At 38.4% G+C, this 27,582-nt stretch overlaps 1 long non-coding RNA gene across 1 annotated transcript in view; it reads left to right on the top strand.

The window, feature by feature from the left end:
* Nucleotides 1-1,374: 1,374 nt before the first annotated feature.
* The window catches only part of LOC134733220 (uncharacterized), a 48,869-nt gene continuing 22,661 nt past the window's right edge, over nucleotides 1,375-27,582 (top strand). The window contains exons 1-2 of the long non-coding RNA XR_010116740.1: nucleotides 1,375-1,525; nucleotides 7,840-8,001. This is a non-coding gene — a long non-coding RNA (uncharacterized lncRNA). The remainder of the gene's footprint in view (nucleotides 1,526-7,839; nucleotides 8,002-27,582) is intronic.

Here is a 27,582-nt window from a genome sequence, read left to right as displayed (position 1 = left end):
TCCTCGGCCAGTCCCCACATACCCAGCAAGTCTATCATGCTATACCCAATTCTCTTGACATCTTCTATACCTTTCTACTTCTGTTCCTTTTTTAAATGTTAATTTGTCTACTCATGTTGTTATTCCAGACCCACAATCCCAATCTTTGCCTGAGGAAATCCCACTCTTGTTTTAATATCACCACCTCCGTGAGGCCTCCTAGATTGTCTTATTCATAATTGAACTTTTCTTTTCCTAGGATAATATTGTTCGAAATTGATTATAGTACTTACAAAGTCAGTCATATTTTACTGTTAATTTTGAACATGTCTGTATCTAAATCATATCTTATTTGGCTTTCTCTTCTCTAATCCTTTGCCTGCCCAGATACAAAGCATAAGGCTAAGCAAATACAGAGTGAATGTTTATTAAGTGCTAGATCTATTAAACTCTTCTATCAGAGTTCCAAACCTAATGTTAAAATATATTTAAATATATTTTAAAATATAGTTTTCTTCACAAAGGTAATATTGCTTGAGTCTTCAAAATCTTTTATTTCAGATTGAAGATTTCTGTACTTGATTGAACACAGGTGACTAACAACACAATCACAACAATGTGCCAGACACTGAGCTGAACATTTACAGGCACCATGGCATTGACTTCAATAAGAACTCTCTTGTGTAGATATTATTATTATCTCCATTTCACTGATGAGGAAACAGGTTTTGAGAGTTTCAAGTAACTTGCCCAAAGTCACTGTTTTAGTCTGTTTTCTGGTGCTAGAACAGAACACCACAGACTGAGTAATTTATAAACAATAGAAGTTTATTTGGCCCACAGTTCTGGAGGCTGGGAAGTCTAAAAGCATGGTGCTTGCATCTGACAAGGGCCTTTGTGCTACATCATCATAAGGCAGAAGGTTGGAAGGGCAACAGAGTGTGATTAAATAAGAGAGTAAGAGAGAGCCAGAGACCAAGAGGGAACCAAACTTTCTTGTATAGTAAGCCCTCTCTGGCAATAACTAGCCCATTCCCTTGATAATGATATTAATCCATTCATGAGGGAAGAGCTCTTATGATCTAATCACCTCTTATTAGATCTCACCTCCTAACACTGTTGTACAGAGGACTTTTCCAACACATAAACTTTGGGAGACACATCCAAATCACAGCAGTCATGTTCTGTGAAAGCAATAGAGTCAGGCTGAAAACCCAAGTCTGTTTAAATGTAGTCTATGTTCTTAATCTTCACACTGTATTGCCTGTTAATACTTTTTTTTTTTTTGACAGAGTCTTGTTCTGTTGCCAGGCTGGAGGACAGTGGCACATTCTTGGCTCACTGCAACCTCCGCCTTCCAGGTTTAAGCAATTCCCCTGCTTCAGCCTCCCAAGTAGCTGGGACTACAGGCATGCACCACCACACCCAGCTAATTTTTTTGTATTTTTTTAGTAGAGATGGGGTTTCACCATGTTGGCCGGGATGGTCTCGATCTCCTGACCTTGTGATCTGCCCGTCTTGGCCTCCCAACGTGCTGGGATTACAGGTATGAGCCACCGCGCCCGGCCCAATACATGTTTTTATGTAACGTTGTACTTGACATTTGTGAAAAATCAAAATTAAAATAACTTAAAAAATAAGAAGCTACTACTTGGAACTATCAGTCGGAGCAACACTATCCTCACTGTGCCTGTTTGGTTAGGGTTGGCACCTCTTAGATGTGTGTTTCTTTGACTGTAGCATGGAATGTCTTTGTTACAATGCTCTGATGTTCTCAGATTAAGTATACCATTATAAAAAAGATACATGGACTTAGTATTATTCCTTTAATTATTGGATAAATCAAATTTCCCTCTGATGTCTGTTTGCTTAAAAATACATCACAGAAGAATACTTTCCTTAGATTATTCTAAACTTTTTTGGGTAAAACTTAAGACTTAAACTTGAGACTTGGATAACAGCGCCTTTATAGATATGTAAAGACCAAAAAAAAAAAAGTCCCCATATACCATTGAACTAAATCAGATGAAATATAAGTAAATGAATAACATTCTACAATAGAGAAGAAAACAGACTGTTTAGGTAAAGGCATATGCGGGAAAGCACGATGCCTGTGGCCTTGCAAAGCCATATCACCTGCATAGTTCTACGCCTGAGCTTTGGCCCTAATACTCAGGGCTCACTCTGTTCCTCGGGGGCCACTCTTCTCCTATTCCCCATGACAACTGTGCTTCACCAGGACTCTAATTAATGGTCTTGACAATTGCTACTTAAAAGGTTATAGTTCTTTTGTTTCCCTATTTATTATATTTCCTGACTTTCCATCATTTATCATTTCCTATCTGAGATACAGGAAGGACTTGATTCGTAATTTGTTTTGCCCCAAATGTTTACTACACTATGAAATTATTTGTTTGGCTTTAGAGTGAAGGTGTGGAAATAAGTGTGTATATTTCAAGTTTAAATATTTAATAAAGGCAATTTGACTATAACCATATCTTCTCTAAATGTTACTTCTTTCTCTGTTGAGAGTTGTCTATGGCCCCCAGTGAAAGACCAGCTGGAGTACAACCATAGCTAAACCAAATGGAGTTTATTGACTTGTTCCAATGAGGAAGACCATATACCGTGGAGAGCTGTGGGGTGACTCAATAAGAATGTGGCAGAAAGGACCCACATGATCTGGGCTTGTGTTAGACAATTTTCGAGAAGATTCAAGGAAGTAGGTTTTGCTCCAGATTGGATGCTGTTGGGAAGCAATTCTATGACTGGGTATCTTTTATAAATCTTATCTATATGGCAGGAGGAATGAAGTGAGGCTAAAGCTGTAATTGGTAAAGAAGCAGCTTTTATATCAGCTAGGGTAGGGGATGTTTAATATTTTGGGGGGTTTGGACAATGTTCTTGTTTTTGTCCAAGTTCGGACATCTTTTGGAAGCGTCTTGATTTTGTCATGATCTATCAAAGTCATACAGGGTACTTGACTGATGTGGGTGTTCTGTGAAATTATGTTCAGCAGGACAGCACCACAACCTAGCTCTTAGTGCCAGGACAGTACTGACAGCACCAGGCAAGCTCCTGCCTGTCAAGATCTGGCTTTTCTCTTCTCTTTTTCAGAGTCCTTAACAAGATTTTAGAATCATTCAGCAACCTCCGAGACTATATCTCTCCTGACACCAATGACCTTGGCCTTGAATTCCTTGCTCAGTGAATGTGCTTAGCAAATGCTGGTTGGAGAGTAATTTCTCCCTTTTCTCTGGCCAGCTTGGCCTTTAGGGTGACATTTGGCTGGATAAACAAAAATATCTTAAAATAACATAAATCTAATTTTAAATCTGCTTGGGAAATCATAAACCATTAGTAAAATATGTTCTGTTAGTTCTAAATATACTTTTTTAGTTTAGTTGTCTTAATTAGCATAATTTACCAACACTAAAAATAATTTCTAGAACAAAAGCCTCTGAAAGTAGAAGCAAAAAGAGCTCTTTTCCTCCGCATTTTAGAGCTCAATCTCCCACAACTTTACTACAAACACTTTAAAAGACTTTGGTGAAGTAGTGATCCTGATTTAAATACTAAGCGATTTTATTATTATTGTCCATTAGCTATTTGGAATTCCTACCATGAAAGTACAGTGCTGAAGAGGCATACATTTCTCTCATGTTCAGCCTCAACATTCTTAGATGATTAACATTTGACAGATGAAACATACAATGCCTACGATGACCTTGGTAAAGAGTAATCACAGCTTATCACATGGTTGCACTTTAAAAACCTCACCATGAGGAACGGTCACCAGAAAATGGGGCTCCCTGTTATCAGGAAGATGAGTCAGAAAAAGAAAGGACTTTGATGGCAGAGGCCATTCACTCACCAATCAATCAATTAATCCACCAGACAATTTAATGTCTATTGGTTGAATTCCAAACTTGAGCCAGATTCATGGCTGTATGCTGGAACACCAATGTGAGAAGGAACAGAGCTCCTTCTCTCATGGAGTTTACTGGAGTAGGTAAGGCAGACATGCAAATTAATGTCTGCACAATTGCAAATGGAAGTCCTGTAAAGGAAGGGAACTGGTTTCCATGAAAGCACAGAACAGTGGGACCTGAATTAGACTGGACTTTCAGGAAAGACATTCTTGGAAAAGTGACCCTAGAACTAAGAAAGAGGAGTAGGTGAGACACTTAGGGAAAGAGGGAAAGGAGGATGGCTGAAGAATGTTTCAGACAGAGGGAAGAACAGAAACAAAGGCTTTGGGGCAGGCATGAGGAGGGCTTATGTCCTGGTATGGGATACCTGGAAACAGACTCTGAAACAGAGATTTGTGGCTAGGTGTTTATCGGGTGTGCTTTCATGAATAACCCCTGTAAGGAAAGGAGGAGGCTCTGGAGTTGGGGTGTCCTTTGGAGCTGCCTAAAATTGAGGCCTCTGAGGCTACTTATGGACCAATCTTCTGTCCCGAGGTGGGGGCATGACCTTAGGAGAACCAGGTGAGGGCAATTCCCAAAGTGGGACTCAGGTGTGAGCTAAGCAGCTTAAATTCCTAGCAGCTGGGGGAAATGCGTGCCTTGGGCTTGAAGAGGGAGCTGGGTGGGATGCCACACAGGGCTCTCCTGCGATGACCTGCGATGCTCTGTGGGGATGGAGGTCAGATTGCTGAAAGGTGAGTGAGTGATGGGACAAGAATCTGGAAGTGGGAGCAGGATCCAAACACACAGGACCTCCTAAGTCTTCTTAGGGATTGTATCTTAAGAGCTATTAAGGGGAATAATAAGGGTTAGGGCCAGCATGGCTTCAGACGGATGATGCATAGCCTGGGCAGGGAGGTACTCTAAGCTTCAGGGCGACCCTCCTGTGTTTCTGTCTCCTTTCAAATTAGCTCGGTGACTTGTATTAATTGCTCTCAAGGATACCCACTTTAGCACTCTTTTTGCTGCTTTTTTATGTTTTTGAGACGGAGTCTCGCTGTTGTCCCCCAGGCTGGAGTGCAGTGGTGCAATCTCAGCTCACGCAACCTCCTCCTCCCAGGTTCAAGCAATTCTCCTGCCTCAGCCTGCCAAGTAGCTGGGATTACAGGTGTGTGACACCATGCCTGGCTAATTTTTGTATTTTTAGTAGAGACAGGGTTTCACCATGTTGACCTGAGGTGATCTGCCTGGCTCGGCCTCCGAAGTGCTCGGATTACAGTCGTGAGCCAACGCGCTCGGCCCCATTTCAGCATTCCTGGTTGTTCTCCTTCAGAATTCCCAACTCAGAAGCCAGGTAATACTATCAGTGAGAGAATTAAGCATATCTGTGGCTGTAGGCTGAAAGATACTTGCTTCCTCTAAGGGTATTCAAATGCAAATGTTTAAAAAACTCCCTGCAAGATAAGCTGTATTTTATTGGCAATTTCCCCACCAGTAGTCAAATGTATCATGTAATATAAGAACTTCTTTAATCACATGAAGCATGTTATATGTGAGAATGTCATAACTGGTGTCAACTATGTTTAGTTAGAAAGATTTTGTGTTATATGTGGCTATCTTCTGTATCTCTATCACCCCTACCCTCAGATGAAAGGGCATTCATAATACCAACCAGAACAATCAGTTGATTTAGTAAAACCTCATCACATGCCTGATAATCACATATCAAGCATGCATACTTTGTATTTAGAGGTTCGATTTGATATTTGATGCTATCATTATGAATCAGTCTTCCTGCTTTCACGCTGTAGTGTGTGATCCTTCAGGAACTCCTGAGAAGCAGCGGAAATGATTCTTGCTCAGCTCCTTCCCCTGGAATGATGAATCATGGTAATTCATAAAAACCAGGGAGAGCTCTTCTCTGACAGTTTAATAGCTTTCCCTTTAGTCAGTCGGTGTAAGAATCTAATTTTGAGCCCATTCATTTGTGAAAAAAGGTCAGCGTAATTTCCCGATAGCTCCTGTGGCCTCTCTCCACAATGGGCTGTCCTCCATACATGACAATGATGCTAGTACCATGTTGTGCAAAGTTCATGCTCTAAAGTGTTTTTCCCCACTGAGTCCTGATCCTAAGTCCAGATTTACAGGCACAAAATCCTCACCTGGGCATCATTCCAGACCTTCAGCTCTCTCCCTTACAATCAATCATCATGTCTGGCCAGTTCTACCTCCTGAGCAACTCTCTTCTTTCCATCTCTTCTGCCTTCACTGTAGACAAGCGTACCATCATCACCCCTTGGCTTGACTTCTGCCCCCGTCCAATTCAGACAGGCAGCCTCTAATTCCCCCAGAGGCAATTCCTCCAAATAAAAATCTGATCAGGTACTTCCCTTGTAAAAACCCTTTAGGGGTTCCCATCACCCTAGATTTTAACACGTTTATAAGCCAGGCTTATGAGCCTTCACCACTTCCATCTCCATGCACGTTTCTAGGTTCCGTTGTAAAAGCAGACTGTCCCATCTGTCTGTAGGAAAAGTCTTTCAAATGAAAATATAGCCTGGATATTGTAGGCTACTTTTCCAACTAGAAACTTTGTAGGAAGGGCTACTCTTTAGGGGAATAGTCATGATTATTTCAAACTTAAATACCTTTCCTTTGCGTTGTTGAGAATAGTATGAATCATCTCTCATATGAAAGGGTCTATTAAAATTATATATTTTAAGCAACAAACCCTAATATTGTATTGATAATAAAGATAACTGAAAACCCCTAACCCTGGGGAGATTAAAATCTGTATGTGAAATAAGGACTCTTAAACAAGTAACTACAGTTGCAACTAATTCTGTATTGGAGGTATAACATGCTGTGGATGATAGTCATTCATTCTGACTGGAATATCAGTAAAGACAGCATCTGATCTGGGCTTTGGAGTGGAAAAAGGATGTTCTGGATAAACAGAATATCAAAAGAGCTTTGTTAGGAACAAAGAATTGGGGAAGATATCCAATCATTGGCCTGGAGAGAGAAGAATGAAGAGTTATAGCAGGAAATGGTCCTGGGAAGACGGATTATATTTATGTCAGAGAAAGCTGTAAATGCCATTCTAAGTAAGAATCACTTACTTGATAGGAAGCAGAGAGGTTTTGAAGGTCTTTTGTGGCAAATCTGGCTTATATTTTAGGAATGTTGCTCAGCTGTGAGAAGGAATGTTGGAATAGTATAGAGATTGGAGGCAAGACAGTGCGATAGAAGAGTGAGTTGGGAAATGTACTATAATGAAGGGGACAGGCATGGGAGATACTGAATAATTGATGAGTCTTGGCTACGGGTTGTATATAGCAGTGAGAGTAAGAGAGTTGGAAATCTCCTGGTATTACTTGTCTGGGCATGGTTAACAGCTTCCAAGATGGCTCCCAATGATCCCCACCTCCTGGTAGTCTCACGCTCATGTAGTCCCCTCCCACATTGTACCAGGATTGGCCTCATTGACCAATAATGGCAGAAGTGATGGTGTGTGGTTTTTGATATTAGGTTATAAAATCAGGTGCCCTTTTTTCTTGGTTGCTCATTCTTGAATATTTGCTTGGAGGAAGTGGCTGCCTTCTACTAATTAGCCCTATGGTAGGCACACGTGGTAAGGAACTGGGGCCTCTTGACAATAGCCATGTGAGTGAGCTTGAAAGTAATTTCTTTAGCCCAAAGAAGTCTTTATATAACTACGGCCCCAGCTGACATCTGTTTTTCTTTTCTTTTCTTTTTTTTTTTTTTTTTTTTGAGATGGAGTCTCGCTGTGTCACCCAGGCTAGAGTGCAGTGGCACGATCTCAGCTCACTGCAAACTCTGCCTCCCGGGTTCACACCATTCTCCTGCCTCAGCCTCCTGAGTAGCTGGGACTACAGGTGCCTGCCACTGCACCTGGCTAATTTTTTTTTTTTTTTTGTATTTTTAGTAGAGATGGGTTTTCACCGTGGTCTCGATCTCCTGACCTCATGATCCGCCCTCCTTGGCCTCCCAAAGTGCTGGGATTACAGGTGTGAGCCACCGCGCCCAGCCCCAGCTGACATCTTGACCACCACAACCTCACAGGAGATCCTGAGCCTGAACCACTCAGGTAAGCTGTTCCAGAATTCCAACTCTCAGAAACTGTGTGAGCTGAGTTTGGGGAATTTTTAATGCAATGATAGACAACTAACACACTTGGTAATTAGACAGCTCTGATTAGCTAAGGAGTACAGGGAGTATTAGGGAGTACAGGGAAAGGGAACTGGTTTTATCAAGGAGATGACAAACTTCAATTTTGAGATATTTGGATTGTGCTATATCTCTAAGTCTGTTCATTAGGCATTTGGAAACAGATGTCGATTTGGAAGTCATCTGCAAGGTGTAGAACGGTGGCTCTTAAGCTGAAGCATTCATCAGAATCAGAATTTGTTGTTAAACAGAATACTGGGCACTACCCTCAGGGTTTCTGGTTCTGTAAGTTTGGGCCTGGGCCCACAAATTTGTATTTCTAACGAGTTTGCTGGTGATACTACTTTGGGTCCGGGGACCACACTTTGATAACCACTGATGTTGAATCACTGAGAAGAAAACACAAAGTAATGACATTTATTATAACTAATAGCTCTCCTCTCTCTCTCAAGTATTATGTATCTACATATACATTGTAGACCTGAAATATTTAGTAATTTAAAAATATGAAATAATTTTACATCATTGACCAAAATCAGGGGTTGGAGATTTTTGTAGATAACAACAAATTGAAACCATGTGCAAGGTAAAAATTGAGTTTCCTTGCTTTATAAGGTATATATGTAATCAACACTTCTATGGATTCACAGTGGATACCTTTTCCTTTATTCTGCCTCTGATTTTTGCTCTTACTTTTGTATTTATAACCTGAAAATGGATTTCAGTTGATCAGCAAGCAAATATGAAAAGGAAATCCAAAAGGAACTTTAAAATATTCAATTATGTGCTACAAACAGGACTTTCATGTTTCTTCTTAGATTACTGGAATAAATCTCTAGAGATGATGCTTTGACAACCAGGAGGACTGATTACATAGATCCCACAGCAAAACTGTGGTATTAGGCGGTGCATCTTGGCAGATAAGACATAACAACCAACTAGATTAAAGGACATTTTCATAATGAATAGCTGCTGCTTAATAATAAAGAGTTGTATTTCTTAACTCCTTTGAAAGTTCACATGTATAGTATACCAATTAATTTTTGACTTACATAATTAGCTAACCAGGGAAAGACAATGAATTGAGTTTCGTCTTCTCAATATATATATATTTTTTGTGTAGAGGCCCTTATGGGTTGACATTTTCTTTGCATATCCAGGATTTGGTTTAAACGTCTACTTCCTTAGCATAATGCATAAAAATGAGGATAGAGTATGTAATCTCTGATGTTTCGGTAAAGAAGGCTGATCTCTCTCTAACTTGGGTATCCTGGTTTCCTAGTAACTGATCTCTTGCCTTGCTGTTTGAGATGGAGTTCCAACTTTGTTGCCTGGTGACTGTGCTTATCTGGATTTCCTGCCAGTGAATGCTAGATTCGTTGTGCCTGAATTCTAATGCCAACCACCTGCCTTCTAACACCATCACTTATTGTCTCTTGCTTAAAAATCGATACATTACATACCCTTACCATGCATTGTATCTCCCTTTCCTCCTGAACATTTCCTATAGATGCACCTTCTAGTTGGAACCTATGGGCTCACACTGCTGTCGACCTGTCCTTTGACTAACCCATTCCATATATTGTTCTCATGGGCTGGTGCCTATCCTTTGTTTGATCACTTGTGTCTCACTAGACTCTTAGCTTCTACCTTCCTTAGTCTGGTTTATTCCATCACAGCCAAGCCACAATATTCCCCTGGGGGGAATATAGCTAAAAGAACAAGTAAAGGAATGTGCAGATTATAGAGAATCAAGGATGAAAAAACCCTCTTGGAATGGCATTGTTTCACTCTGAAAGCTGAAACCTAGAGCCACACTGGATCACCACATTTTGTCATCACTGTGTTTTGTTCTGTCATATTCTCTTGTCTATAAAGAAAAGAAAGACCTACTTGAAGCTATCATCTAAGGTCAGTGAGGCAGTTAAAAAGTCTCATTTTAGCTGACATTTTCTATTAATCACTTTATTTTTTTCTAACCGCTACTTGATACAGACAAGTCAGACTCCCCACCAGAAGGTTTTTGTTAATGTGTGCTGATAAAGGAAATGACTGCCTTTGCAAAGACCTCCTCAAGAGACCTTCAAAACAGCCCCTGACCTCTACGGTTTTCTTCTCCGCTTTCATTAGAGGCATAAGACTGTGTCATCCAGAGTGCTTTTGGCATAGAAGTTAGAGCATGATCAGCTCCCATAGGCAGGATGAGGAAGGCAGCTCCTCAGCAGCCACTCGTTAGAGTAATATATGGATATATCAAAAAAAGTCCCCCAAACCCAGGAGTTTTGGGAGCAGAACCCAGCAACACTCAGATTTTGTGTGTGTGTGTTCAAAGGCTTTATGGTCTCTAATACAATAAGAGTGTAACATTATCAATTACAACTGATGCACGAGAAATGATTTTTGTTTTGAATATGCATGAAGAGCATGAAAAGGTTAATGCCACCTCCCAGTTTTGGCTAAAAGGCTCAGCTTATATATATATATATATATATATATATATATATATATTGGAAAAGCTTTCATCTTACTGACAGTATCACCAATAGCAGTCCTGCAGGATTTAGGTCATAGGTAGCATAATTGTCCATATCATGGAGTAGAGACTGTGTGTGTGTGTGTGTGTGTGTGTGTAAGTAAGTAAGCATGCATTCATGCATGTAAGTGCGTGTGTTTTATTTCCCAAGTGGTCACACAGTAGTGGGATCTTCATGACCTCTGAATATTTTTTAAAAATGAATCTCTTTTCTTGAAAACTTATCTTTTAAACTTATCTTTTAATTAACCTACTTTCTCCTAAATGTCAGCATGTCTCTAGTTACTTTTAATCAGTTTATGTGAAAAATATGTGGATTTTGGCATTTTTTTCAGCTATTTCACCATAATAGTAAAAGAGAGTCTCTTATTTTCAGTTTCAGAGTAAAACAGGTGAAAACTATAAAACACAGAAAAAGGCTTCAGGAACGTTTCTCACATTTGCCTGAGCAGATCCCCCTGGGCCTTTACTCTCTTCTCTGTATTCTGCACCACACCCTGTCATTAATACACTAAAATCTCCAGGAAGGTCATGTAACTCACAGGTGGAGGGTCTGATGATTCCTATGATCAGACAAGTGGAAGAACTCCTGTGACAGTGGGTGATTTATGGACTCTGCGGATCATCTTTTGAAGATCTTGAAGCCCTGATGGTCAATTCTAGCAAGAACACACATGGACTTGGTGGTTGCTTGGATCCGAAGAAGATACAGTGATACAATCACAGAGATAGGTTGCCACAATTACTGCAGGGTTAGCCCTCAGGAATAACTGAAAATAGAATGGTGCTTCTAGATGAATTGAGAAATGAAAATAAAGATTGGAACTGTATTCTCTCAATTTCCAAGGACCTTCAGAAAAGTTCACTTAAACTTGCTCTAAGGAAGACAGCAGTTGAGGAAAGGGCAGTATTTCTGAAGAGCATCAATAGTAAGTCCCATGGAAAATTCTGATTCTGCATCCAAACAGCTATTAGAGACCGGAGTGAACAGAACATACAAGAAGACTCAGGGAGAAGCCAGAGGAGGCCATTTTACCTGTTTAGCTTTAGAGCTCTTCCTCTCAAATCCTTTCCTAACTTTGTCATTTGCCTATTTTCTTTAATTGAATTGTGAATTCCAATCTTGCCTCATGCCAGGCCCCATACATACATACATACCACCTTCATTTCAAGGAAGATCTAAAGGAGGATATAATAAAAACAATGTCAGTTGCCAGGTCAAAGACAAATTGTAGAAAGCCTAAGATAGGAGGGGGAATTGTTCATGTCTAAAGCAGTGGCGATTTTTAATATGGCTTTTATTATCAGTTTGAACTCTACAAAGTTGCCAATACTTGACCATCTGGGATCAGCAAAATCAATAACTTCCTAAGATGGAACCTGACAATGCCTATCCCCACTGCAGGGTGCTATTTAAGCCTCAGCACAGCAGAGCAGAAAGCTCAAGGGACTTGGGGCCAGGCAGTTCTTAATTTGAATTTATGTTCCTGTCAGTTAACTATCTTGTTAAATTGCTTACCATCTTCCACAGTTTCTTCATCTGTAAAACTAGTACATTATAATAACTCCCTTTCAGAATTAGGTATTAGATGAACTAATATAAGGCCATTTGTTCAGGGCCCAATACATGGTAAAAGCTCAATAAATACTAAGTCCAGATAGAACCAGCTTCATAAATTATAGGGCCCAGAGAAAAGAGAAAATGTAGGACCCCTTGTTCAAACGTTTACAAACTTAAAACAGCAATAGCAAAGCACTAAACCAAGCATGGGACTCTTCTAAGAACTGGGCAGCCTGTGCCATCACAGGGCTTCAAGATCTTCAAAAGATGGTCCGCAGAGTCCATAAATCACAGGAAGCCAATCCTTATTGCAGTCTGGTGACCAACTATCCCAGTTTGCCTGGGAGAGAGGAGTGTCCTGGGACATACAGATTCTCATGCTAAAACCACAAAAAAATCCAGGCAAATCAGATAGAGGGTCACCCTGTGATACCATTTCACATTCATGAGCCTGGAAGACAGATCTCAAGATACTTAGACCTGTATCAGCATTTCTGATCAGTGAATCTTTCCTGAAATGGGCCTTCTACTCCTCTCTGGAAGGTTCATCATCAGGTATTACCGAAAACAAAATAGTGCTTTTAAATGCAATTAATGCAAATACATGTGAGAAACTTACTCTCTCGGTTTTGACTGATCACAAGCTCTCTTTAAGGATTTCCCACACTCTAACACAGAGAGGACCTATAACTCAGAGCATTTCATGTTGTTTGACAAAATAATCTTGAACTTAAAAAAAATTGTGCCAGTTTTTCAGCATATATAAAATATTGATATAGTGCTTTAATCCTTGAAAGAGCTAGCACCTCCAGAAATTGTTGTCTTGTCATACATATGATTGAGGAGGCTGGGTTTATTTGCATGCCAGAGAATCCATTTTTAACACCTGCAAAATGTATTCACTATCTAATTTATAGCTATGTCTTACATTTGCACAGATCAAACCAAGATGTCTTAGAGGTCTGTAATGCCTTAGGGAAAAATTAAGGTTGAAAACAGCCTCAGAACCTTCAAAGAGAGTGTTTTGTGCTCTTTCTGCATGAGATGCTCTTCCCCAACTCTTTCTCTGGAAAACACAAAAAACAAAACCAGAAAAGCAAAACACCTACTCACCCTTTAGATCTCAGATTGATGTCACTTTTCTGACTCTTCAAATTAGGCACGTACTGCCCTAGTTTTACTTTTCAGAATGCCCTATTCCCATTTGCCACAGCACCCATCCAAACCCCTGAATATTATACAACGGTGTGTGTGTGCTGACTTGGGCAGTATCCATCTCTCCATGGGGTTATACCCTGTGAAGACAGGAATCTTGTGGATTTTGTCAACTGCTCTAGCCTGTGTATCCAACACAGTGCCCAGCACATGGAGACACTCATTACATATTTGTTGAATGAATGAAGGAATGTAAAATCAAAACAAAGATATGGGATCCAGGGGAAATACTCGTTTTATTATGACACTTCCTGTTACACCATCAGATGCATTCCTGGGAAAATGGCTTTTAAAAGGCATTAACATTTAAATCCTTAGAAGGTAGCTGTATTGAAAACCTATATTTTATTTCTATAAAAAGGCAATAAAATAATAAAAAGCACATTGAAAACTATTTACAGCCTGTGCATTGTATTTAAATGACAGGGTAAGTGACTCCTTGGTCTTCTACTCAATGGCCACAGGTACTAGTAGCAAAGACAAGATTAGGCTATAGTCCTTTAGAGCAAGATTTGAGTGGCACAGTTGACCTCTTAGTAGCAGATGTGGATGCTATAAAAAGCCAGAATGGCTACTGAATTTATGAAAAAGATGATAACCAGGTCACTGCGAGGATAACAATCAGCTCTCTCAAGAGAGATCTCTCCGCATTAAGTAGTCTTAGTGTTCCTTTGTGGTGGTCAGTGAACTTTGTCATGCTTGACAGGACCAGAGGCAAAGTACAGCTTTTTTTTTTTAACTGTTTATTTGACAATGGGCTCATGCTATCTTAACAGAAATTCAGATCATAGGCAATAACAGTCCTGCTGTTTTCAGCACTGACAATGTGACATTTAAGATGTTGCTTTTAATTATATAGTTGGATGCACTAATCTTTAAAATGCATATTCATAAACGAGGATTCCCCCGGAGCAGAGTACCCTGGATGGTGGGGAGGGCTTAGATTGGAAGAACTGAGGACACACAATGGTTCTATTCACATATGGTACCAGAAGGCAGAACTGGAGCTAAGGGTCCTTTACATCATGGCAAGGTGTGCTTGTGCCATTTTAAGAAGATGCTTTTTAAATGACACAGTGGTCTAGTGATGCAATCAGGGCCTTTATGAAGTAGTGAGCCCCCATCACAGAAAGTGTCTGGACAGCCCTCTAACAGGGACTTTATGAGAAGGATGCCTGTGGTAGACAGAAATTTAATTTACCTTTAAGATTCCTTTCCACAATTCTAAAATTATAAAGTATATATGAATACCAGGTATATTGATTTATTTTTTTTAAAAGATGACCCTGATTATTAACATCTCAGACCTCTTCAATCTTAAAAAGAAAGCAAATGTTCAGATCCTCCATTTTCTCTCTTTTTCCCCTTCCTAGATAAATCACTGACCAGAGTTGACCACACCTGCTACTCACTTCATTTTTCCACCCCACCATGAGACTCAACCTGCTGAAGTTGGGCTTTTGTCTCCTCTGCTCTATTTGGAACATCTTACCAAGTCCACCAATCATCTCCTGGTCAATAAATGCTCTGGAAAATTCTGAGTTATTACAGTACTCACTGGAGCATCTAACACAGCTGCACACTCCTGTCTTTATAATCTGGCTTTCTGGCTTTCCTTTGGCCATGGACTCAATTTAGAACCTATCCCAGATAATCCAGGATGTTCTCTTCATCTCAAATCTGGCCTGCTTTTGTGATACTATACTTTTCTGGTTTTCTTCCTATTTCTTTGGCTACTCATTCTATCACCTTTGGGGATTCCTCTTTCTCTGTCTATACAATGTGGTATTCCTGCAAGTTCCATCTGTGTCCCTTCTAATTTTTACTGTACTTGCTCTTTCTAGGATTTCCCAATTACTCCTATGGCTTCAACAATCATCTATGTGCTGATGACTTACAAATCTGGTCTCTAACCCAGGTATCTCTGGTTTGAGCTACAAACCAACATATCCAATTGCTTTTCTTCTTCCACTGGGGTGGCTCTCCTACTTGGCTTCTCTGAGCTCATCATATCCTACCCCAAGATCTGCCCCTCAGCCCACTTTCCAGAATTGAGAAATAATACTACCATCCCCTCAGTTGCTCAAGCTAGAAACCCAGATCTCTCTTTTCTATTCCTCATATACTTACTTACCCAAGTGTCAATTCGTTTCTATTATACCCCTTCATGACTCCATGGAAATGTCCTATCTGTTCACCCCTGTATCGCTCCTCTAGTCCAGAGCATCCTTATCTCTTGCCTGGGCTGCCACTGTTGTCTCATAAAAAGTATCTCTGGCTCCAATGTTTTCTGATGTACGTTAACACCATAGATAGTGATTTTGATGATTTTTTTAAAATGCCCTTTTGTCTTTTTTCTGCATAAAACCCTCTAATAACACCCAATGCCTTTACGATAGAGTATAAACTTCTTAGAATGACTTACGAGGCTCATCATTCTCTGCTCTCTGACCACAGCTTAGTCTCATCCCTTGCCTCTTTCACACTCACTGCTATCTCACAGAACTTCTTTCATGTATATTTTGCTCTCTCAGCCTGAACCTTCTCTATTCTTCCCCTATGCCATCTAAACCCTTGCTCCATGCCATTGTACCAGCACTGGTACAATGGATGAGTTTGCATGCCATTGTACCAGCACTACCATGCAAACTCATCTTTCAGGTTTCACTAACTTTAGGTGTTTGTTTTTCTGGAAAACTCCCTGTGATCTCTGTTCCTGCCCCCTCCTATGCTGAGCTGTATGTTCTTCTTTGGGCTCCCATGCATCCATACCTAGAAAGAGTTATCCTAATATATTCCCATGTTGGTTCACTTGTCGATATTCCGCTGGGATGCTTCATGAGTACAGGTGGTGTCTGACTTATTGTTGTTTCCAGAGGGCCTAGCACAGTACTTGGCATGTCAATTATATTCAACAGATAGCATAAACTAAACGACCTTAAGACATAATATTCCAGAGATTAATTTCAACTCCATTTAATGGAATTTCATGTGATATGGTACGTGTGAAGGGGTACTAGCAGTGTCTTAGTGCATGAGTATATGCATACATATATGTGTTATAAACACAGACAAACACAGCATATACACATTATCTTTTCCTGTGGCTACTGTAATAAATTATCACAAACTAATGGCTTAAAACAACAGATATTTATTCTGTCACCATTCTGGACACCTGAATTCCAACATCTAGGTAGGTGTTGGCAGGGTTGTGCTGCTTCCCAACACTCTAGGGGAGGTGCTATTTCTTGGCTTTTCCAGCTGCTGGTGGCTGTCAGCTTTCCTTGGCTTGTGGCCCCATCACTTCCCATCACTTCAGCCTCTGCCTCGGTCTTTACATGGCTTTCTCCTCTGTGTCTGTCTTCTGTGTGTTTCTTATAAGGGCACTTGTCCCTCAATTTAGAACCTATCTCAGATAATCCAGGATGTTCTCTTCATCTCAAAATCCTTAACATAATTAAATCTGCAAATACTCTTTTTTCCAAATAAGGTTACATTTACAGGTTCCAGGAATTAGGACTTTGATGTATCTTTTTGGGGGCCATCATTCCATTTGCTGCAATATGTTATCCTGGTATAACTTAAAGACAAAACCTTAACAACTTTTGTTTTTCTCCTGGAAAACCAAAATGCTCTATTCCCTACCTGCCCTGCTCTATCCTGACTTTAAATATATATATTTTATATATAATATATATTTTTTATATATGTAACATACACAGACATGTTTATTTTTATATATATTTATAAATATATCTATATATATACATTTTTTTTTTGAGACAGAATCTCACTCTGTCACCAGGCTGCAGTGCAGTGGTGTGATCTCAGCTCACTGCAACCTCCACCTCCCAGGTTTAAGCGATTCTCCTGCCTCAACCTCCCTAGTAGCTGGGACTACAGGCATGCGCCACCACACCCAGCTAATTTTTGTATTTTTGGTAGAGATGGGGTTTCACAATGTTAGCCAGAATATTCTCGATCTCTTGACCTTGTGATCTGCTGGCCTTGGCCTTCCAAAGTGCTGGGATTACAGGCGTGAACCACTGTGCCTGGCCACGTATATATATTTTTTTTGTGTAATATATTCCTTAGTTTGGAGGAAAATAACAAAAGTCCTATAGGTGTATGTGTACTGTAGTCATTCCTTTTGTTATTTTCCTTCAGACTAAGCTTTCTAAATGCTACCATTTTAGAGTTATTAAAAACAACTCTGTGTCTTCTGGATAGAATCCCAAGGAAGTGAACAGGTTGTTCCATAAATTTAGGCTCCTTTTAGTATGCGTGCTATTTTATCTACTGAAGTATCTGTTCCTTCTCATTTTCAAAGAAGGAAGGGATTAGCTGGTAGCACAACTGGTGCTACAGTGCAGATATTTCTGACTAAATAAGATTATTTTTGCATATCTGCAGACATTTTACATGATTTTTTCTTCCTAAATTATATTCTTACCATTCTATAATTCAAACTTGGCTAAACATTTTTGCTTATAAAACTGTTCCTAGACAATGAAGCTAAGAATAAATGTTCCCAAACAGGTTCATACATTTATAACTCTTACTTTTCTTGTAGTGTGAACTTTTGTTAAAAACTATTCAATCTAAAAATTAAAACTAGCCCAGGATTTAAATTGTGACATATTTAATAACTGTTTTTTAAATTTTACTTATAAACAAGTATGTTAATTAAGATGACCACAGCTCTCTACTACATATTATGAAGAGTTGGTATCTCTATTTTCAAGAATGGTAAGCTACACATAAAATAAAAGGCTTATAAAGATAATGCAAGAGGAAAAATATCTGTGAGCATATTCAAATAGTAATGCCAACTCTTAGCATTATATCATGTTTATAACTAGCTTTCTCTGAACCAGTTACCTTGAATTTCATTTCATTAGTGGAAGCATAGCATCCAAGTCCTGGAAAAAACTGGTGAATTTTACAACTCAAAATAACAACTTAGTCCTATAGATTATTGATTTGTGTTCCTAAATTCTTTTTGTAAGGAATGCTAGAAATGAATAATATATTTTTGAAAATTAAAAATGTTTTCTCTTATTTTTTGAATAAGAATAAAATGGAGTCTCTTTCAGGTTGTGAAGAGGGGCACTTACACAGAGGAGAAGGGGTCTTATCTCATGATTATATCTTCAAATGCTCTTTGTCATTTCTATCCTCTTTTTGATGATTTAAAGTGGTTGCACATTTTTTTTCCAAGAAGGGGCTTATATTTAAAAAGTTTTTTATTTGTCCAAAGTTCTGATTTAAGTCACTCAAAAATGCATGAAGATTTGTTGCTAGTTCATATGTGTTAGTTGTTGCTCTTTTGATAAATGTCTAACAAATAATGATATTCCATAAATGTAATTATTTCAAATTGCCTATTATGTGTTGTGAGTTATCACTCAAAAATAGATCTTCTATACTTGGTCCAGAAAAGTGATGGACTGACTTCTGTTTTGATGTCATATGGTTTTTCTTTACCAAATTATTCCCTTTAGCATTATGAGTCTTTGGCAAATGAGCTAATATAGCCCTGGGGAAAAAGTAATATACTCTAGAAAGAATTCTTTTAAACATATATTCTAAAAAGAATTCTTTTGTCAGAAAAAAAGAGGAACAAGAGGGAAATTATTTGAAGAATGAAAACTGTGAGGCTGTATAGATTGATTTTGGTAGCAATGACTGCACTTTACTGGAGAAAATTAATTAGGTAATACTTTGGGTGGATAGGATTATTCTTAAAGTCTAATTAAATAGAAAATCTCTCTGGACAAAAAAAAGTAAACCTTAGGGTATTCAAGTATCAAAAAAGATTCAACTGTGTTGTTTGAAAACTGACATTAAAAAGTTGGTAAAGGTGACATACCTTTGTTCTTTTGTGAATTTATAAATATCCTCAGGAAAAGTTTATATATAAATATTTAGTAACCTGGTAGGTTTATTTCATTTTATCTCATTCAAATACAACCTTAGCTTTCATTAAGTACATTTTAATAATACAACACTATACAACATTGTAAAATCGTTTTCTTCAATTCTAGATTTTAGTTGTTTATCTTAATTTAGTTTTATAGCACAAAAGTATGTAACGTCTGTGGAATAAAAATATGCTTTATGAATCAGGAAAATATAAAAATATATAGTATTAAGTTTTCTACATTAAATAGAGACCATTTTTTCTCTAAAAAGCACATTTTACTTTTATTGTTTAGCTACAAAATCAGTGTAAGAAATAATTAATATTGTGCATGTCAAAAGTTCTTCCATTGTGAATGTGCTTATCTTTGATTTTCACTCACAAAAGAGTAAGATAATGTGGATAAATGTTGTAAAGAAATCAATGACAGAAAAGATTGAGAAATAATATAAGATTAAGAAATTTGTCTATTAATGAAAGGATAATTTTCAAAGAGTTTTTTCTTTAGCTATCTAGAGGAAAAATCTCCTGAAACATTAATCATAGGTTATTTGCAATGTACATGTTCCTTTGCAGTTGATAGCTTTCGGCTAGGATACAAGGCATGTCTAACACATGAAGGATTTATGTACTAGACCACAAGTATATTTCATTGTTTGACACTGTGCCTGATGCAAAGTAGATGTTCAAGAAATGTTTCTTGAGTGAGTCAGTTTCATTTCCTGCCACCCTCCAATCCCATCTCAACTCTTTTCCCTGACCCTGTCCAGGCAGCTTATAATATATATAACAGTCTTTTATTGAGTACTTCCCAAATCTCAGACATATCATACTGTATATGTACATTTCACTATGGCACAATTTAGGCTTTTATTACTTTCCACTTTACAGATGTGGAAACTGATGCTCAGAGAGATTAACTTCCCCAAAGTCACAGTTGTCTCTCTGTCTCTAATCTGATACTCTTCTATTCACTCTTCTCACAGCTGCCAGATTAATCTTTCTCAATCTAAAGTTTGACCACGTCATCCTATGAGTAAAATCTTTCTGTAGATCTTACAAACTTCAGAGTAAAATTCAAGCTCCTTAATGTAGAAAAAATGTTTTATAATTTGACCTTTGCCTTATCTTTCTTTACTCCTTCCTCACAACTCTGAGGTAGATATTTTATGATACTTCATCATCTGTTTCAAACTTCTTTTAATTTCTTATTAATGGCAAGATTTTACTTCCTTTTTACCTCTGCATATATTGTTTCTTCTGCTTGAAATTTCCCTCTACCCTCCTACATTTGGCAAACGCCTATTTATAAATACCTCTACCAGAACTATTTCAAAATTTCCAAAATGGTACTATTATTTTAAAAGTGAAAACCATGATGAATTTGTTTTGTTCCAGCATGTATTGCTTAAAGTGGCTCATGGGCAGATCTGTACTGATTACAAAGAACTGACTGTAAGAATGTTCTAGAATTATAAACTTTCCTCTCCACATCCAAGACAAAGCGGTTGATACAATAATCAGGCTACCCTCCTTTCAGCAGGTCTTAGGAGTAAAGAAACAAAAGGTAAGCCCCACAATCTTGGAGAAAATGAGCCATTGAGGAAAGACCCACCTTCTGATGGGCTGGGTACAAGAAAGTGATGGGGACATAGCTTCACATATGGGTGGGATTGTGGCAGCTGGTTTTTCCTTCTAGACGGGCAGTCCTTCTTGAAGAGTAACACAGAGCTAGGGCAGTCTTTTCATATACAGGAAGCTTGACTCAAAATTATAGTCTAAAATCATGAAGACTTGGGTTAAGAGCTTCTCTTTCTAGACATGCCCAGGACCTTTTCTTTATTTGTACATCTTAAAGTCAAGAATCAAGTATAATGACTTAGTCATATCAATCTTTTGCAATCTGGAAGCTGAAATATGACTTGATTTTATTATTAATTATTATTATTATTATTTTAAAATTGAGCTCCTGCCAAATAAGCATCCTCTGTTCAATACTGGCTACTTTGAATAAAGGGTCTCCTGGGCCAATGAGTGAGTAGCTTCTCTTTATTAGAACAAGGGCTATTATAACAAAGAAAACTTCAACATATTCAAGAGTGCAAAAGGAGTCTCCAGAGAGGAAAAGCACATTGCATCTCAAAGATCTATGCAGATAAACTTACCTTATGATGAGTGAGTTAATCAACTTGAGAGAGCTCTTGAAATACTCATATGCCCACAGACTCCACACTAATTATTTCTGGATTAAAAAAATGTGTCGGGCAGTTATGTGAATAAAGATATGAAAGAGTAGGGAATGTATTCTTGTATATTTGATGGTGTTTGGAATAAAATATCGAGGAATTTATATCTGAGAGACAGAGCTAATAAAAACCATGGAACAAATTCCCAGAAAATGTGTGTGATCTGAAGAATGCAGCAGGGAGCCAGCAAAGGACCGGGAACCCCTGCCCAGTGAGTCCAGTGCTTTCAAGTTGTGTTGAGCTTTGCTTGGAGGTTTTTAGGCTAGATACGTTCCAGAAATTTGTTGTGGGGTTTCTGTTCAATCACAGCATTCACAAGAGCAAAGAGGTATTGAAACATCTAAGCTACCTGTACTTGACATCTGGAACCAAATTACAGTCACTTCTGCGTTAGTACCTTGGAGTTTTTCTCAACAGTTTTATTTTTTATCTCTTGTTTACTCTTCCCTTTGTCGTGTCCTGTGACTGTATAGTTGTCTCCTACATGATACTGTGGCCCGAGGTGGTTGTAATGGGAAGCTCATTGCACTTGAGGTGAGTGGTTATAACAGAAGGTCTGTGATCCAGGTATAATACTTACCTGTTCCCTTATTTTTCTAACTGGCTGTAGCACATTGCTAAAATGGAAAAAAAAAAAAAAAAAGATGGGTGAGGGTGTGGATATCAGGAGAATGGGGCAGGGAGAGGTGGGCATCCTGAGCTGGGGCACAGCAGAGTAGATTTCCTGCTTCATGCTGCTACCGCTGTGCCTCCAGTGCCTGCTTTTAACATCTGGGATCTTACTTCCACCCCAACTACTCCATGCAAACTGTTTGTGCCACGAGCTGCCTTTTTGTCTTAAATGTGATGCTATTCTTGGTTTGGGCCTCAGCTCTCCACTCTTCTCTTACTACATTACCTTCTTTGGAAATCTCTCACTACCAGATCGTAGGTTCTATGTGGTAAAGAATGACGGATACAAAGTGAAACCAACCAAATTGTTCTTAGTCAAGGAAAATGCTAAATGATACCACAAAGGGTAGGACCAACGTTAGACAATGGTTCTCAATCAACAGTGCACATCAGAATTACCCAGGCAGCTTATCTAAATAGAGACCATCTCATGGCCAGACTCCCTAGGATAGTAGTCTAGGCATATGTATTTTTACAAAGCTTTCTCCCAAAAATATGAAGCATGTTTCTGGTTAGAACTGCTGGTATGGGAGAATTTAAGCCCTGTTTAATCTATTTCCTCTCTGACTTTTTAAGCACTCTGCATTAAAGTTTGCCCCTGGTGAACTAAAAAAATACTTTCAGGTGACCAATCATAGTATAGTAAAGTGTCTGGAAAGAATGATAGAAATAGATGAAAAGGCGTAGTATCGGATGAAAAGGCTGGAATGATAAATAGTTGTTTTTGTCACAAAAATCGGACTGCTTGCATTATGTGGGAGGAATCCAAAGGTTTACTAGATGTGTGAACATGTTAATTGTCAACCAAACAGCAATGTCAGATGAATTAGTCTTTAAAGTGGTATGCTTTCAAGGGTCAATGTTGGAGGTAAACATTTCAACTTTTAGTGCCAGATATTGATTTTGAATTTTCGGCAAAAGAGGCTCCCTGCATTTAAGGTCAAGTTGCAACTAACTCATCCCAGAATCCACCTATCTAACACTTCTTACTAGACCTCATCTATATGTGAATATAATACAAAGCAGCTAGAAAATTATCTGATATCTTCAGATACTTGCATATGGATGATATAGAGAACACCACTGAGACTGCAGAAGTGGGATAAATAAGTGGATGTTACAGAAAGATCTGTGACTCAATATAACAAGGAGTTGGAGCTGTCCAAGCATAGAATAAGCTGGCACCCAAGGCTTTTAGTTGCTTAACACTGAAGGTATCAGAGCGGAGGCTGCATGGGGACTTGCAGGGATGTGTGAGAGGAGGGAGTATGGCAATATTTGGTCTCAAATGTGTCAGTAGGGGTGTGGGCTGTGGGTCAGAAGAGAGAGGGGGCGAGATATGCGGCTGCTCTACTTAAGCATCTTCTTTTGGAATGATGCTTTACAGATCCCGAGATACCATTTGTTCTTTGCTATGAGTTCTCTCTCCCTAATGGTAGAGGCACAACTGATCTGTCTATCCTTCTGACCTCCAATGGACCTTACAACTTTAAGGACCTACCATCCTACAATTCCTAGTTTCCTATGGCTCTGGCACCAACTCTGATACCAACCCTCTCTCTCTCATCACCAACTGTCCAAGGTCACAATTCCCCCCATTTATCCATCTCAGAAGCAAACCTGCACTTCAAATGACATATATAGATTGTTATTTTGCTTTTATTCACCAACATAACATCAAAGGTTTGCTTTCCTACAAGTGTGTAAACTGAATTGAAGAGCCTTTGCCAACTTCAGGAAATATCCTTTTATTGTTTCCTCTCAATCTACAAGGCGCTGACTCTGTCAAAAGTAGATTAACATGTCAGCAAGGAATTACTGTTAGCAAAGCCTTCTTGTCACACAAATCCCTGATCTCTGTGGAGTTTGATAATTTATTTTGGAATTTGTTGGTATGTTTTCTGGTAGAGGTAGATCTCTACATACAATTAGATATGTTTCTGATGACCAAGGTGTAAGGCAATTATCTGTAAGTACCTAATATTTTCCTACTCACTTTTATAGAAGTGTTTCTTCACAAGAAATAAAAGGATTCAATGTGCAATGAAATTTACTTTTAAGACTCCAAGCATCGCCTTTAGAAGCACTCTATCCTTATTGTTCGTTACATTTAGTTCTTCATAGAGCCTGACCTTATAGGTAATGAATGAAATAAAACATTACACAATGAATCAGGTACGTTGGAGCTCTGATCTCAGCCCACCTTTTTTCTTACTGTATGACTTTTTAATTAACTTCTCAGCTTTCTCATCTTAAACACAAAGATAATAACATCTACCCAGTAGTGTTGCTGTGAGGATTAAATGAGGTAAAATATGTAAAGCCCTTAGCATGAGGTCTAGTATTTGAAAAATATTATCTTCTTTCCCTTGTCCCTGCTTTATTGAATGGGGTCAGCTTCAGGCTTGGTCATTATTTCAGAATAAAAAAGACTGTAGAAATCTAGACATAATTTTCAGATGACTTAGGCCAGGGATCGCCAACCCCTGGGCTGTGAACTGCTACCAGTCCATGGCCTGTTAGGAACTGGGCTGCACAGCAGGAGGTGATTGGCTGGGAAGCGAGCATTACCACCTGAGCTCGGCCTCCTGCCAGATCACCAGCGGCATTAGATTCTCACAGGAACGCAAATCCTATTGTGAACTGCACATGTGAGGGACCTAGGTTTGTGCATTCCTTATGAGAATCTAATGTCTGGTTATCTGAGGTGGAACAGTTTAATCCTGAAACCATCCCTGCCCCATCCTGTGGAAAAAGTTTCTTCCACGAAACTGGTCCCTACTGCCAAAAAGGTTGGGGACCGCTGACTTAGGCAATGTCAACAGTATCTGATTTATAAGGATTACAGATCCCAACCCTTCAAACAGAAGTCACCCCACTGTGGTTGGTAGATGCTGATCGGTAGTATTCCAAGGATCTCTAACCTGATTGAGACAAAGAAACTACAAAGACATTTGTGTTGCTCCCCAAGCTAACATAGAGTTTCTGTGGATACTTATACGACAGTGCGTTCAAAGATACGATGTTCAAAACCAAGCACCAGCCACATCCCTGTCATACTGTAGTCCAGAAGAGACATCCCCACCTGTGCAAGGGAATAGATACAATGCATTTTTTAGAAGAAGCTAGTTTCTTCTCACCTCTTTTCTGGCTGCAAAAAGTTTTCATTTAGTTTATTTTAAAAATTTACTTTTAAAAATATCTCATGTATTATAAGTGCTATAGAACTTAAGGAATCAAATAGTCCAATAAGTTGTATTGACTAAACCTCGCAGCCCCTCAATCCTAGCTCCCTCCTGCTCTTCAGAGACAGACTCTTTCACATCTTTAACTGATTAATTAGGCATCTACCTCCCAGCTGCTACATTAAAAATTATGATTTAAAAAAGTTAGGGATCACTGTATCTGCTGGTATAGACATAAATAATTTATTTATATTAATATTTGATGTTTAAATGAGTATAAATATGTAGATGATGTAGATAGCTGAGCTATGCAGTATACCAGGCGTACCATTCCTTTCTTGAAGACTCTTTATTTTCCTTGTATAATTGTGTGAGGGTTTTTGCTTGTTTTTTTTTTTTTTTTTTTTAACCTTCTTTAGACTTTGTTTTCTTCAAACTGCTTTTTCCCCATTTTGGCCACAGTTTTTCACATTTGATGCTCTCCTCCAAACCCACTAGAATGCTGGAGGGGTATTGGGCTTGTCAACTCTAGTCTTCAGTGGAGAAGTAGCTGGCTGGGACATTCTTTTGAGAACTTGGATGTCTGTATCCTTAAATGTTTTCCCTGCAGGTATTTAAATTACCCAGAGACGTCTTTTCCAGTCTCCTGCTAAATGTGTCAACACTGTTCCTTACATAACTTTTATTTAATCCTCCTGTTTCCCTATAGCAGTGCCTCCTCAACTGAGCCTGGTGTTCCCCAGTCCAGAAACCCTTTTTTATCCTCTCCAGAAGAGAAATCTTTAGGGTTCCATTGGGATAGAGAAGAAACAATAGCCTGTCAGAGTAATTTAGGGTGCAAAAACCCTAAACACTTAAATATATTTATATTATTTAAATTACTTTTTCAATGTTTTTTCAATTTTTGCTTCCTGTAATCCTGTAAGATTCGGAAGAAAACATCTCAATTTCCTTTTGGAGCTAAAAGAACTAAACTACAATATGGCTGTAAATTATATAACGTGTTAATTCAGGAGCACAGAAGTCTGTACTTTCATTTATTGGTGTCTTGCAATATTTTTGCTTTAATAACATAAAATGAAGCCTGATATGCATTAAGGTGAACTTTGGGAATTGTTGGGGTTTTTCCTGGCTTGATTTCTTTTTAAAATACCTTTTCAGTTTCATTGCAAGATGAGTGGTTAATCTACTCTAAGACAAACTATGTATTCGAAGTAAAGCTTTATACCTTTTATCACCTACTCTTTCTTAAGTTGTAGAGTTTTGAAGCATTTATTCATATTTCATTCCACTGAAGCACTATAGAGTAGCTTCCTTTGAAGTAGGGTGGTTTATATTTTCAGACATAGAGCTATTATGAACAATATACATATTTTTAAAAGACTTCTGTTTTTAGTACTTTAATTCATAACTACTTTCTTGGATGATAAAATCTCCATTCTGTTTTTAAATGCATCTTTAGTTACGTAAGTATATCTGAAAACTGCTAAACTTTTGTAAATTATGAAAAGAAATATACTTACTAGTTAAGAACTCTTACCAAAAGTAGTTTGATACAGAGCTTAAAAATCACTCAAAATAGACAAGATGAATAAGTCTTGGAGATTTATTTTCCCCCATGATGACTAAAGTAAATAATAATGTATTGTATACTTGAAAATCGCTAAAAGAGTAGATCTTAAATATTCTGACCACAAAAATGTCAACTATGTAAAGCGAATATGTTAATTAGCTTGATTGTGTAATCATTTCACAACGTACATATATATCAAAACATGTTGTATACTGTAAATATATACAATTTTTATTTGCAAATTATACCTCAAGCTGGGGGGAAAATAAAGACAATCACAAAAATTATGGGAGTACTAGAATTAACATGGGGATTATAAAAAATTCAGATGCATCCTTAGGTATTTTATTTTGTGTGAGTGCTATTTTAAACGGGATCACATTCTTGATTTGGCACTCAGCTTGAACATTATTGGTATATAGAAATGTTACTGATTTTTGTCCATTGATTTATGTATTCTGAAACTATACTGAGGTTATCAGTTTTAGGAGACTTTTGGTGGAGTTTTTAGGGTTTTCTAGGTATAAAGTTATATAGTATGTGAAGAGAGATAGTTCGACTTCTTCTTTTCCTATTTGAATGCCTTTTGT

Source organism: Symphalangus syndactylus, chromosome 2 (genome assembly GCF_028878055.3).
Source record: "Symphalangus syndactylus isolate Jambi chromosome 2, NHGRI_mSymSyn1-v2.1_pri, whole genome shotgun sequence".
Classification (NCBI taxonomy): Eukaryota; Metazoa; Chordata; class Mammalia; order Primates; family Hylobatidae; genus Symphalangus; species Symphalangus syndactylus.
This window is presented reverse-complemented; position numbering and strand designations above follow the sequence as displayed.